Source organism: Pseudophryne corroboree, chromosome 4 (assembly GCF_028390025.1).
Source record: "Pseudophryne corroboree isolate aPseCor3 chromosome 4, aPseCor3.hap2, whole genome shotgun sequence".
Classification (NCBI taxonomy): Eukaryota; Metazoa; Chordata; class Amphibia; order Anura; family Myobatrachidae; genus Pseudophryne; species Pseudophryne corroboree.
In genome coordinates, this window is record NC_086447.1 from 135,871,325 (window position 1) to 135,886,708 (window position 15,384).

General features: G+C 44.8%; 1 long non-coding RNA gene across 1 annotated transcript in view; it reads left to right on the top strand.

Annotated features, from left to right (window-relative positions):
- Positions 1–1,130: 1,130 nt before the first annotated feature.
- The window catches only part of LOC134911172 (uncharacterized), a 72,227-nt gene continuing 57,973 nt past the window's right edge, over positions 1,131–15,384 (top strand). Inside the window, exon 1 of the long non-coding RNA XR_010176380.1 lies at positions 1,131–1,217. This is a non-coding gene — a long non-coding RNA (uncharacterized LOC134911172). The remainder of the gene's footprint in view (positions 1,218–15,384) is intronic.

The window sequence follows — 15,384 nt, forward strand, 5'->3', positions numbered from 1 at the left end:
AAGAGAATCATAGTATATTTGTAGAACACTTTACTAGAAATGAATGTCCACCCGAAAGTCTACACTCATTTCCAAGTGTACTAAATAACTTTTCTGTCATCTTTTGTTTGATCATAGGAACAGAAGAAAACAGAAGTCACTTTGGGAGCCTGATTAGTCTGGAAGGGGAATCTGATTAGTATTAAATAATATGTATATAAAATATAACTTTTGTTTACTTTGCCAGTAAGATATAAAATGACAAAATGCACCAAATATCACAGACACATATAGTTTCAATGGAACCATGGGTGAAATATATAAAAAAAAGTATTCAAAAATTGGATAAATTCAGAACACCAGCCCCCCTATTTTTTCAGATGCAGTACCTCAAAATTGTCTAATTGTTTCCCAGAAAATGTCCACAATAAAATATTTCCCCACCAATTTCCATACAGATAGGATCTACTATTCAAAAGCCAATAGCATCTGGAAATGGTGCGTAATGATGGCATTGTCAGTTATACTTACTGTAGTTTTACTTATACTGTAGGTACCACAATCTATGTAACTAACACGTGTACAGGGCCATAGCAGAGATTAAATATGCTCTGTGCCTGCCCCGCCTTTGAAGATATGATGTCATGACATCAAGAGGGTGGGGTCACTGGGGCCAGCATGAAAAGCAGTGCTGGGAGTGTTCAAAGGATGCTCTGGGTGGCTCAGCAAGCTGCAATGTGCCATTTGAGGCACCCCACTAGGTAAATGCAGGTGCCATGTGGCCCTCTAGACATTGTTCCCTGGACAGCTGCATTACCTGCATAGTGCATACCCCTAGTTTCGGCCCTGTATGTGTGTGATTTTAATGAAGACCTGTTTATTAATGGAACCTGAATCTATAAAATGCAGCATGCATATGACATAGCCTGAATTTCTGTTTAACTGTCTATTCTGTTTTGTACAGATACTGCTCTAAAATTTAAATGCTGACATTAAAATCGAGTCTACATTTTCTCTGTAGACAATGATATCGGAAGGACACATATACTGAAAAATACTTTCATATTTCATCGCCTGTTCAAGCATTTATTCTTCTGTTTTTTGGCAATTATGGTTCTTCAAACACCTTTGTTACATTTGGTTTATCATTGAAGAAACACTGAGTCTTTCCTATGTTTATCTGACAGCCCAGAAGCTGCTGCTTCCTGACAGCGCACACTTCAAAAAACAACGCGAAGGTAAGGCTATAAGAAAGGAACAATAAACTGACTTTAGCACAGTTCTGATGTGCATGAGATGCCTACTTATTAATCCCTAGAAAAATATGTCATATTTTCTCCTATAACATTAATATACAGCTTTTTGTATTTATTTTTGCATACATTTTCTTAACCTTTACCAGTTAATGCCAACATAATGGGTGCAAATTCGAATACAGCCACTTCTAGTGATATTTATGCAGGCAACATGCATTGCAGGACTACATACACATCATTAATTTATGCTTTCCTGCATTTTCCCACTGAGGGCAAAGCCTAATGAGGCAAATTATCGGGCCTGCCCCCATCACCGCCCACCTGCACCTCCTGTCCGGGCTTCTCCTGGAGAGGAAAGAAAAAAAAGTAGATAAGTTTGTAGTCTTCAATTGTTTCTCCACACAGCACTAGATGGTGCCCAACGGAGCAATTCAATTGTTCGGGTGCGATGAGCCGTGGGGAGACACATTTCAGCTCAGTGGCGAGATGAAATGTGTGAGAAGTGACCCAAACGACACTTTTCACATTGCGCACGGCACTTTGGTCAGGTCTGTGTGCAATCAGTGCAAAAAAAATACATTTGATTATCACCTCCAGTCACTTTAGATGGAAGCTGGGGAATGACAAACAATTGAATTCCGCCCTGTAACTGAAAGGGGTGCGGTTATGTGACCAGCGGTCAGGAGACCACCGGTCACTATACCGATGCCGGGATCCTGAACGGTGAACAGCCCGCCAGTCAGCAGGTCGACCAACAGGGGCTATATCCCACTAGTGCCATAAAGTGGGAATAGAGCGCAGCGAGGGGCTTCGTTGCACCTTCAAAATCAAAGTCACAATCAGTGTGGTGCACCACTCCCTCTGTTTCCACCCAGATACCCTTGCATTTTTTATCACTCCACAGATGACTAACACACAGAAGGGAGAGAGGCATCCCAAACAGTGAAACACCGCTCACTCAATGCACAATATCAAAAAGCACAACATAAATACTTCCACCACTATAAATTTGCTAAAGTGTATTTATAGGTTCTTTTGGAAAATGCATTTTTATTCCATATAATAGTAACTTAGTAACATAGCTGACGTTGGCAACAGCACCCAAAATCACCTCCCTCTGCATACCTCCCAACATGACCCTCTCCAGGAGGGACAGAATGCTCTGCTTCTGGACTTCCCTCTTACTGAATGATTGCCATCACCTGTGCTGAAACACCTTTCTTATCCATTACCTGTTCAACACAGGTGCCGGCAATCATACATTAAGAGAAAAATCCAGAAGCAGAGCATTGTGTCCCTCCTGGAGAGGGTCATGTTGGGAGGTATGCTCTGGAGATTGGGTGCTGTGAGCAACATCGCAAGACCCCTTCTTCACATGCATAGAATGGGTCTTGTATCTGCACAGACCCCCAAATCTTACTGTATAACGTGTTGCGGCTTTTGCTGATGATAGTGAGGAAAGCTGATCATGATGAACTGGTGTTGCTGGTGGTCCTTTTGCAGCCACTATGTTCTTTGATAGTGTATTTCAGCTTCAGTAATTACCTACTGTGTGGAAACTGTCATATGGTCACCTCCTCCATGCTCTCTAATCTACATATCATTGTTTGCAGGTGTACGCAGGCTGTGCCTAGATAACAAGACTGACTATTTCTTTCTACAGCTGTGGTATGGCTGTATTAGAACAATTAATGCCTTCCGTTTAGTGTCAGCACAGTTCATCAGCTGTTCAATGCTGGGTATTCCACAAACTTAAAAAGGCATCAGTTCCTGCGGCAACAATTTGGCTATTTTCCCATTCAGCAAATTGACCCTACTTTGTGAGCAGCGACACTTTCTTTCAAAAGATTAATTCACTGATGCCTTAAACTGACAGCAATAAATTTCAATATGCACACACAGGGTGAGATTTATCAAAGCTTGGAGAGAGATAAAGTACAGTACCTGCTAATCAGCTTCCGTCACTTTCAAGACTGTGTGGTAAATGTATTATACCTAGAGATGAGCGGGTTCGGTTTCTCTGAATCCGAACCCGCCCGAACTTCATGTTTTTTTACACGGGTCCGAGCGACTCGGATCTTCCCGCCTTGCTCGGTTAACCCGAGCGCGCCCGAACGTCATCATCACGCTGTCGGATTCTCGCGAGGCTCGGATTCTATCGCGAGACTCGGATTCTATATAAGGAGCCACGCGTCGCGGCCATTTTCACACGTGCATTGAGATTGATAGGGAGAGGACGTGGCTGGCGTCCTCTCCGTTTAGAAATTAAAATAGATAGGAGAGTGAGAGTGAGACACTTCATTTACTTACTGGAGCTTAGGAGGAGTTATACTAGTGACTGATGACCAGTGACCTGACCACCAGTGCAGTTTTATAATTTATTATTATTTAATAATCCGTTCTGTTCTTGTTCTCTGCCTGAAAAAAACGATACACAGTGACTCAGTCACACTCACATACCATATCTGTGCTCAGCCCAGTGTGCTGCATCATCTATGTATAATATCTGACTGTGCTCACACAGCTTAATTGTGGGGGAGACTGGGGAGCAGTTATAGGTTATAGCAGGAGCCAGGAGTACATATTAAACAGTGCACACTTTTGCTGCCAGAGTGCCACTGCCAGTGTGACTGACCACTGACCACTGTGACCAGTGACCTGACCACACTGACCACCAGTATAGTATATTGTGATTGAATGTCTGCCTGAAAAAGTACACTCGTCGTGTGACTTGTGTGGTGTTTTTTTATTCTATAAAAATTAAAAAACTCATTCTGCTGACAGACAGTGTCCAGCAGGTCCGTCATTATATAATATATACCTGTCCGGCTGCAGTAGTGATATATATATATTTTTTATATCATTATTTATCATCCAGTCTATACTAGCAGCAGACACAGTACGGTAGTTCACGGCTGTAGCTACCTCTGTGTCGGCACTCGGCAGTCCATCCATAATTGTATACCACCTACCCGTGGTTTTTTTTTTTCTTTCTTCTTTATACATACTACATCTCATTATCATCCAGTCTATATTAGCAGCAGACACAGTACAGTACGGTAGTCCACGGCTGTAGCTACCTCTGTGTCGGCACTCGGCAGTCCATCCATAATTGTATACCACCTACCCGTGGTTTTTTTTTTCTTTCTTCTTTATACATACTACATCTCATTATCATCCAGACTATATTAGCAGCAGACACAGTACAGTACGGTAGTCCATGGCTGTAGCTACCTCTGTGTCGGCACTCGGCAGTCCATCCATAATTGTATACCACCTACCCGTGTTTTTTTTTCCTTTCTTCTTTATACATACTACATCTCATTATCATCCAGTCTATATTAGCAGCAGACACAGTACAGTACGGTAGTCCACGGCTGTAGCTATCTCTGTGTCGGCACTCGGCAGTCCATCCATAATTGTATACCACCTACCCGTGGTTTTTCTTTTCTTTCTTCTTTGTACATACTACATCTCATTATCAACCAGTCTATATTAGCAGCAGACACAGTACGGTAGTCCACGGCTGTAGCTACCTCTGTGTCGGCACTCGGCAGTCCATCCATAATTGTATACCACCTACCCGTGGTTTTTTTTTTCTTTCTTCTTTATACATACTACATCTCATTATCAACCAGTCTATATTAGCAGCAGACAAAGTACGGTAGTTCACGGCTGTAGCTACCTCTGTGTCGGCACTCGGCAGTCCATCCATAATTGTATACCACCTACCCGTGGTTTTTTTTTTCTTTCTTCTTTATACATACTACATCTCATTATCATCCAGTCTATATTAGCAGCAGACACAGTACAGTACGGTAGTCCACGGCTGTAGCTACCTCTGTGTCGGCACTCGGCAGTCCATCCATAATTGTATACCACCTACCCGTGGTTTTTTCTTTCTTTCTTCTTTATACATACTACATCTCATTATCATCCAGTCTATATTAGCAGCAGACACAGTACAGTACGGTAGTCCATGGCTGTAGCTACCTCTGTGTCGGCACTCGGCAGTCCATCCATAATTGTATACCACCTACCCGTGGTTTTTTTTTTCTTTCTTCTTTATACATACTACATCTCATTATCAACCAGTCTATATTAGCAGCAGACACAGTACAGTACGGTAGTCCACGGCTGTAGCTACCTCTGTGTCGGCACTCGGCAGTCCATCCATAATTGTATACCACCTACCCGTGTTTTTTTTTTCTTTCTTCTTTATACATACTACATCTCATTATCATCCAGTCTATATTAGCAGCAGACACAGTACAGTACGGTAGTCCACGGCTGTAGCTACCTCTGTGTTGGCACTCGGCAGTCCATCCATAATTGTATACCACCTAGTCCTACCCGTGGTTTTTTTTTTCTTCTTTATACATACTACATCTCATTATCATCCAGTCTATATTAGCAGCAGACACAGTACAGTACGGTAGTCCACGGCTGTAGCTACCACTGTGTCGGCACTCGGCAGTCCATCCATAATTGTATACCACCTACCCGTGGTTTTTTTTTCTTTCTTCTTTATACATACTACATCTCATTATCATCCAGTCTATATTAGCAGCAGACAGAGTACAGTACGGTAGTCCACGGCTGTAGCTACCTCTGTGTCGGCACTCGGCAGTCCATCCATAATTGTATACCACCTACCCGTGGTTTTTTTTTCTTTCTTCTTTATACATACTACATCTCATTATCAACCAGTCTATATTAGCAGCAGACACAGTACAGTACGGTAGTCCACGGCTGTAGCTACCTCTGTGTCGGCACTCGGCAGTCCATCCATAATTGTATACTAGTATCCATCCATCTCCATTGTTTACCTGAGGTGCCTTTTAGTTGTGCCTATTAAAATATGGAGAACAAAAATGTTGAGGTTCCAAAATTAGGGAAAGATCAAGATCCACTTCCACCTCGTGCTGAAGCTGCTGCCACTAGTCATGGCCGAGACGATGAAATGCCAGCAACGTCGTCTGCCAAGGCCGATGCCCAATGTCATAGTACAGAGCATGTCAAATCCAAAACACCAAATATCAGTAAAAAAAGGACTCCAAAACCTAAAATAAAATTGTCGGAGGAGAAGCGTAAACTTGCCAATATGCCATTTACCACACGGAGTGGCAAGGAACGGCTGAGGCCCTGGCCTATGTTCATGGCTAGTGGTTCAGCTTCACATGAGGATGGAAGCACTCAGCCTCTCGCTAGAAAAATGAAAAGACTCAAGCTGGAAAAAGCACCGCAAAGAACTGTGCGTTCTTCGAAATCCCAAATCCACAAGGAGAGTCCAATTGTGTCGGTTGCGATGCCTGACCTTCCCAACACTGGACGTGAAGAGCATGCGCCTTCCACCATTTGCACGCCCCCTGCAAGTGCTGGAAGGAGCACCCGCAGTCCAGTTCCTGATAGTCAGATTGAAGATGTCAGTGTTGAAGTACACCAGGATGAGGAGGATATGGGTGTTGCTGGCGCTGGGGAGGAAATTGACCAGGAGGATTCTGATGGTGAGGTGGTTTGTTTAAGTCAGGCACCCGGGGAGACACCTGTTGTCCGTGGGAGGAATATGGCCACTGACCTGCCTGGTGAAAATACCAAAAAAATCAGCTCTTCGGTGTGGAAGTATTTCAACAGAAATGCGGACAACAGGTGTCAAGCCGTGTGTTGCCTTTGTCAAGCTGTAATAAGTAGGGGTAAGGACGTTAACCACCTCGGAACATCCTCCCTTATACGTCACCTGCAGCGCATTCATAATAAGTCAGTGACAAGTTCAAAAACTTTGGGTGACAGCGGAAGCAGTCCACTGACCAGTAAATCCCTTCCTCTTGTAACCAAGCTCACGCAAACCACCCCACCAACTCCCTCAGTGTCAATTTCCTCCTTCCCCAGGAATGCCAATAGTCCTGCAGGCCATGTCACTGGCAATTCTGACGAGTCCTCTCCTGCCTGGGATTCCTCCGATGCAGCCTTGCGTGTAACGCCTACTGCTGCTGGCGCTGCTGTTGTTGCTGCTGGGAGTCGATGGTCATCCCAGAGGGGAAGTCGTAAGCCCACTTGTACTACTTCCAGTAAGCAATTGACTGTTCAACAGTCCTTTGCGAGGAAGATGAAATATCACAGCAGTCATCCTGCTGCAAAGCGGATAACTGAGGCCTTGACAACTATGTTGGTGTTAGACGTGCGTCCGGTATCCGCCGTTAGTTCACAGGGAACTGGACAATTTATTGAGGCAGTGTGCCCCCGTTACCAAATACCATCTAGGTTCCACTTCTCTAGGCAGGCGATACCGAGAATGTACACGGACGTCAGAAAAAGACTCACCAGTGTCCTAAAAAATGCAGTTGTACCCAATGTCCACTTAACCACGGACATGTGGACAAGTGGAGCAGGGCAGGGTCAGGACTATATGACTGTGACAGCCCACTGGGTAGATGTATGGACTCCCGCCGCAAGAACAGCAGCGGCGGCACCAGTAGCAGCATCTCGCAAACGCCAACTCTTTCCTAGGCAGGCTACGCTTTGTATCACCGGTTTCCAGAATACGCACACAGCTGAAAACCTCTTACGGCAACTGAGGAAGATCATCGCGGAATGGCTTACCCCAATTGGACTCTCCTGTGGATTTGTGGCATCGGACAACGCCAGCAATATTGTGTGTGCATTAAATATGGGCAAATTCCAGCACGTCCCATGTTTTGCACATACCTTGAATTTGGTGGTGCAGAATTTTTTTAAAAACGACAGGGGCGTGCAAGAGATGCTGTCGGTGGCCAGAAGAATTGCGGGACACTTTCGGCGTACAGGCACCACGTACAGAAGACTGGAGCACCACCAAAAACTACTGAACCTGCCCTGCCATCATCTGAAGCAAGAAGTGGTAACGAGGTGGAATTCAACCCTCTATATGCTTCAGAGGTTGGAGGAGCAGCAAAAGGCCATTCAAGCCTATACAATTGAGCACGATATAGGAGGTGGAATGCACCTGTCTCAAGCGCAGTGGAGAATGATTTCAACGTTGTGCAAGGTTCTGATGCCCTTTGAACTTGCCACACGTGAAGTCAGTTCAGACACTGCCAGCCTGAGTCAGGTCATTCCCCTCATCAGGCTTTTGCAGAAGAAGCTGGAGACATTGAAGGAGGAGCTAACACGGAGCGATTCCGCTAGGCATGTGGGACTTGTGGATGGAGCCCTTAATTCGCTTAACAAGGATTCACGGGTGGTCAATCTGTTGAAATCAGAGCACTACATTTTGGCCACCGTGCTCGATCCTAGATTTAAAGCCTACCTTGGATCTCTCTTTCCGGCAGACACAAGTCTGCTGGGGTTGAAAGACCTGCTGGTGAGAAAATTGTCAAGTCAAGCGGAACGCGACCTGTCAACATCTCCTCCTTCACATTCTCCCGCAACTGGGGGTGCGAGGAAAAGGCTCAGAATTCCGAGCCCACCCGCTGGCGGTGATGCAGGGCAGTCTGGAGCGACTGCTGATGCTGACATCTGGTCCGGACTGAAGGACCTGACAACGATTACGGACATGTCGTCTACTGTCACTGCATATGATTCTCTCAACATTGAAAGAATGGTGGAGGATTATATGAGTGACCGCATCCAAGTAGGCACGTCACACAGTCCGTACTTATACTGGCAGGAAAAAGAGGCAATTTGGAGGCCCTTGCACAAACTGGCTTTATTCTACCTAAGTTGCCCTCCCACAAGTGTGTACTCCGAAAGAGTGTTTAGTGCCGCCGCTCACCTTGTCAGCAATCGGCGTACGAGGTTACATCCAGAAAATGTGGAGAAGATGATGTTCATTAAAATGAATTATAATCAATTCCTCCGCGGAGACATTGACCAGCAGCAATTGCCTCCACAAAGTACACAGGGAGCTGAGATGGTGGATTCCAGTGGGGACGAATTGATAATCTGTGAGGAGGGGGATGTACACGGTGATATATCGGAGGATGATGATGAGGTGGACATCTTGCCTCTGTAGAGCCAGTTTGTGCAAGGAGAGATTAATTGCTTCTTTTTTGGTGGGGGTCCAAACCAACCCGTCATATCAGTCACAGTCGTGTGGCAGACCCTGTCACTGAAATGATGGGTTGGTTAAAGTGTGCATGTCCTGTTTATACAACATAAGGGTGGGTGGGAGGGCCCAAGGACAATTCCATCTTGCACCTCTTTTTTCTTTAATTTTTCTTTGCGTCATGTGCTGTTTGGGGAGGGTTTTTTGGAAGGGACATCCTGCGTGACACTGCAGTGACACTCCTAGATGGGCCCGGTGTTTGTGTCGGCCACTAGGGTCGCTTATCTTACTCACACAGCTACCTCATTGCGCCTCTTTTTTTCTTTGCGTCATGTGCTGTTTGGGGAGGGTTTTTTGGAAGGGACATCCTGCGTGACACTGCAGTGACACTCCTAGATGGGCCCGGTGTTTGTGTCGGCCACTAGGGTCGCTTATCTTACTCACACAGCTACCTCATTGCGCCTCTTTTTTTCTTTGCGTCATGTGCTGTTTGGGGAGGGTTTTTTGGAAGGGACATCCTGCGTGACACTGCAGTGCCACTCCTAGATGGGCCCGGTGTTTGTGTCTGCCACTAGGGTCGCTTATCTTACTCACACAGCTACCTCATTGCGCCTCTTTTTTTCTTTGCGTCATGTGCTGTTTGGGGAGGGTTTTTTGGAAGGGACATCCTGCGTGACACTGCAGTGCCACTCCTAGATGGGCCCGGTGTTTGTGTCGGCCACTAGGGTCGCTTATCTTACTCACACAGCTACCTCATTGCGCCTCTTTTTTTCTTTGCGTCATGTGCTGTTTGGGGAGGGTTTTTTGGAAGGGACATCCTGCGTGACACTGCAGTGCCACTCCTAGATGGGCCCGGTGTTTGTGTCGGCCACTAGGGTCGCTTATCTTACTCACACAGCTACCTCATTGCGCCTCTTTTTTTCTTTGCGTCATGTGCTGTTTGGGGAGGGTTTTTTGGAAGGGACATCCTGCGTGACACTGCAGTGCCACTCCTAGATGGGCCCGGTGTTTGTGTCGGCCACTAGGGTCGCTTATCTTACTCACACAGCTACCTCATTGCGCCTCTTTTTTTCTTTGCGTCATGTGCTGTTTGGGGAGGGTTTTTTGGAAGGGACATCCTGCGTGACACTGCAGTGCCACTCCTAGATGGGCCAGGTGTTTGTGTCGGCCACTAGGGTCGCTTAGCTTAGTCATCCAGCGACCTCGGTGCAAATTTTAGGACTAAAAATAATATTGTGAGGTGTGAGGTATTCAGAATAGACTGAAAATGAGTGGAAATGATGGTTTTTGAGGTTAATAATACTTTGGGATCAAAATGACCCCCAAATTCTATGATTTAAGCTGTTTTTTAGGTTTTTTGGAAAAAAACACCCGAATCCAAAACACACCCGAATCCGACAAAAAAAATTCGGTTAGGTTTTGCCAAAACGCGGTCGAACCCAAAACACGGCCGCGGAACCGAACCCAAAACCAAAACACAAAACCCGAAAAATTTCCGGCGCTCATCTCTAATTATACCCTGCACTTATCGTGCCGGTATAACGCTTTCTGCTTTAAAGGTGAAGGCCTGAAGGTGAAGCAGGAAGCAGCAGGGCCCAGATGTATTAACATCTCGGATGCCGAAGCGGGGGAGTGTAAACTACCCCCGCAGGCGATCGCTGCTAGAGCTCACAGTACATCAGCTATGTGCCGATGCACTTTCTCTCTCCCCTGGCCGTCTCCAGGGCGCATGTGCCAGATTTCAATGCTCCCCCGAGATCGCACATGCAGCCCGAAGCTAGCAGCCGCCGCAGCCCGGGAGACTGCTGACCCTGGCTAAGGTGTATGGGCAACGACAACCTGCAGCTGTTGATATCGATAGGTGCGGGTGTCGGAGCAGTCAGTACAACCAGTGCAACTGACCATTCATTCATAGCTCTGCATATCGGCGTGCTATCTGTTAGATAGCAGCACCGATAATAACAGTCCCGTCACTGAGCACACACCGCTGCATTAATGCATGGGGGAAAGCGGTATCAGCACATATAACGTCCACTGATACACCTTCCCCCCCATAACGACGATTAATACATCTACCCCTGTGTTTACGAAAAACAGGAGCTGATTGATTGATACTCTGTCTCTCTCCAAGGTTTGATACATCTCCTCTCACATTGATGATGAGTCTGACCAGCAACGTTAAACAGTTCACGTAGAACCCTTTGCAAAGACATTTTTACATTGCAAGCACTGCAAACCTTCAAGCTATGCCTGTTAGATGATGAAAACTTTAAAGAAGGAGAAACACTTGGTGTAGTGTATCAACATTTCAATGTTGCGTGAAAATTTTCGCCAGGTAAAAGTCAAAGAACATATTACAAACTACTCACCTAAACACCTCTGTCGCTTACGTTTTACGGTGCGCTCGCTCCGGCGTCATGGTGCAGAAATCGTAACACCTAAAACAATTTGCATACAAATGTAAAAAAATGTCTTAATGCAAATTCTTTTAGGTGTTCCAATCTCTGCCCCTTGATGCCGGAGCCGGCACACCGTAATGACGTCATCTTGTACAGAACGGGATGCGGCGGGCGCCATGAACGCAGCGATGGAGGTATTTAGGTGAGTAGTTTGTAATATGTTCTTTATCCTGACGAAAATGTTCACGCAACATTGAAACGTTGATACACTACACCAAGTGTATGTCCTTCTTTATGCTATGAGTGCCACCAATGGGTGATATATGTGGCCGTCAGCACTGCAGGACACCGGCTTTTTATCTGTATTGTTACACTGAGGAATTTGGAGTGCCGCTGACTGACTTTGTGTGTGTGTGTGTGTGTGTGTGTGTGTGTGTGTGTGTGTATATATATATATATATATATATATATATATATATATTGATGGATCGACAGATATACACAGTATATTAATATTTTTTTATAAATATATGTGTATACTGTTCATACATATATATTCAGGTATGTGCCTGGTGTGTCTGTATGTGTGCCTGTATAATATTGCATTCTTTCTATTGGTTATTATAAAACAAAATACTGCCTTTTCCATTGTTATTGCTGAGAAAACATTATAACGCTACAGCTGGCAGCATCTTATTTTTTCTTAGCGTTTAATAATAGAATTAATTGTTGAGCAGAAAGCCTACAACCCTTTCTCTTCCCTACAATGCCCTCAGCTATCATTATGAATAGATAATAAAAGCCACGCCAATTATATTTTAGCCTGTTTGTAAGAAATAAATTTGTGCCACTGGATATCATACATTTTATTGGAAAATAGAATAAGTATTCTGTATCATTTGATTCAAAGTTCTTCACAAAATTGATTAAATTATAATTTGGTTTTATTATTAAACCACAGCACTGTGGAAAGATTAGGATGCTACATACAGTATATTGAAATTGCTGTTTAGATTTATATTTTATCTGTATGGGTCCAAATATTTCAAACTTGCAGAAATTTTATAATTTCAGTTAACGATTTGGAACTTTTATGTACATTTCACAAACTTTTCAGAACGGTTTAGCCTCTACTTTCCCCAAAATATACTCACAGACATTTCTCAAAAGCTACATATAATAAAGAAGTCAAAAGTCCCTTATTAATAATTTTACTCGAATTAATTGAAATAAAAAATAAATAAAATAAAACAGCTTAAAAAAAGTTGACTCTTTTTTGGTAATAGGCCAGTAATGGTAATGTATGCTGAATGTATCTGTTTATGTCCTTTGTGGAAAATTGATTTAGAATGCCTAAAAATCCTTTATGGATTATTTATTACAGAAATAAAGGTCATTGAGATGATGGAAAGTGATAGGCAGCTGGCTAGTGCTACTAGGTATATCCAATTTATCTCTGTATGTGTTAATGCAAGACAGCTTACCTTCTCCCTCACTTCTCTCTTTTCCTCCATAGAATACTGAGACTACAATTTACAAAAGTATAAAAGCAAGTGGTACAGTTTGGATTTATTTTGCATATCAAAAACAGGTTGAAAGTGTCCCAGTGTTAATGATGCTGGGGTTTTAATTAGAGATGTGCACCGGAAATTTTTCGGGTTTTGTTTTTTGTTTTTGGATTCGGTTCCGCGGCCGTGTTTTGGATTCGGACGCGTTTTGGCAAAATCTCCCTGAAAATTTTTTGTCGGATTCGGGTGTGTTTTGGATTCGGGTGTGTTTTGGATTGGATTTTACAAAAAACCCTCAAAAACAGCTTAAATCATAGAATTTGGGGGTCATTTTGATCCCATACTATTATTAACCTCAATAACCATAATTTCCACTCATTTCCAGTCTATTCTGAACACCTCACACCTCACAATATTATTTTTAGTCCTAAAATGTGCACCGAGGTCACTGGATGCCTAAGCTAAGCGACCCAAGTGGCCGACACAAACACCTGGCCTATCTCCACGGAGGAATTTATTATAATTCATTTTGATGAACATCATCTTCTCCACATTTTGTGGAAGTAACCTCGTACGCCGATTGCTGACAAGGTGACCGGCTGCACTAAACACTCTTTCGGAGTACACACTGGAGCGGGGGCAACTTAGGTAAAATAAAGCCAGTTTGCGCAAGGGCCCCCAAATTACCTCTTTTTCCTGCCAGTATACGTATGGACTGTCTGACGTGCCTACTTGGATGAGGTCACTCATATAATCCTCCACCATTCTTTCAATGGTGACAGAATCATATGCAGTGACAGTAATCGTTGGCAGGTCCTTCGGTCCGGACCAGATGTCAGCACCAGCTCCAGACTGCCCTGCATCACCGCCAGCGGGTGGGCTCGGAATTCTTAGCCTTTTCCTCGCACCCCCAGTTGCGGGAGAATGTGAAGGAGAAGCTGTTGACGGGTCACGTTCCGCTTGACTTGACAATTTTCTCACCAGCAGGTCTTTGAACATGTGCAAACTTGTGTCTGCCGGAAAGAGAGATACAACGTAGGTTTTAAATCTAGGATCGAGCACGGTGCCAAAATGTAGTGCTCTGATTTCAACAGATTGACGACCCGTGAATCCTGGTTAAGCAAATTAAGGGCTCCATCCACAAGTCCCACATGCCTAGCGGAATCGCTCCATTTTAGCTCCTCCTTCAATCTCTCCAGCTTCTTCTGCAAAAGCCTGATTAGGGGAATGACCTGACTCCGGCTGGCAGTGTCTGAACTGACTTCACGTGTGGCAAGTTCAAAGGGTTGCAGTACCTTGCACAACGTTGAAATCATTCTCCACTGCGCTTGAGTCAGGTGCATTCCCCCTCCTTTGCCTATATCGTAGGTAGCTGTATAGGCTTGAATGGCCTTTTGCTGCTCCTCCATCCTCTGAAGCATATAGAGGGTTGAATTCCACCTCGTTACCACCTCTTGCTTCAGATGATGGCGGGGCAGGTTCAGGAGTGTTTGCTGGTGCTCCAGTCTTCGGGACAGGGTGGCTGAATGCCGAAAGTGGGACGCAATTCTTCGGGCCACCGACAGCATCTCTTGCACGCCCCTGTCGTTTTTTAAATAATTCTGCACCACCAAATTCAATGTATGTGCAAAACTTGGGACGTGCTGGAATTTGCCCAGATGTAATGCACGCACAATATTGGTGGCGTTGTCCGATGTCACAAATCCCCAGGAGAGTCCATTTGGGGTAAGCCATTCTGCGATGATGTTCCTCAGTTTCCGTAGGAGTTTGTCAGCTGTGTGCCTCTTATGGAAAGCGGTGATACAAAGCGTAGCCTGCCTAGGAACGAGTTGGAGTTTGCGAGATGCTGCTACTGGTGCCGCCGCTGCTGTTCTTGCTGCGGGAGGCAATACATCTACCCAGTAGGCTGTCACAGTCATATAGTCCTGAGTCTGCCCTGCTCCACTTGTCCACATGTCCGTGGCTAAGTGGACATTGGGTACAACTGCATTTTTTAGGACACTGGTGACTCTTTCTCTAACATCTGTGTACATTCTCGGTATCGCCTGCCTAGAGAAATGGAACCTAGATGGTATTTGGTACCGGGGACACACTACCTCAAGCAATTCTCTAGTTCCCTGTGAATTAACGGTGGATACCGTACCCACATTTAACACCACCGAAGCTGCCAAGACCTGAGTTATCTGCTTTGCAGCAGGATGACTGCTGTGACATTTCAT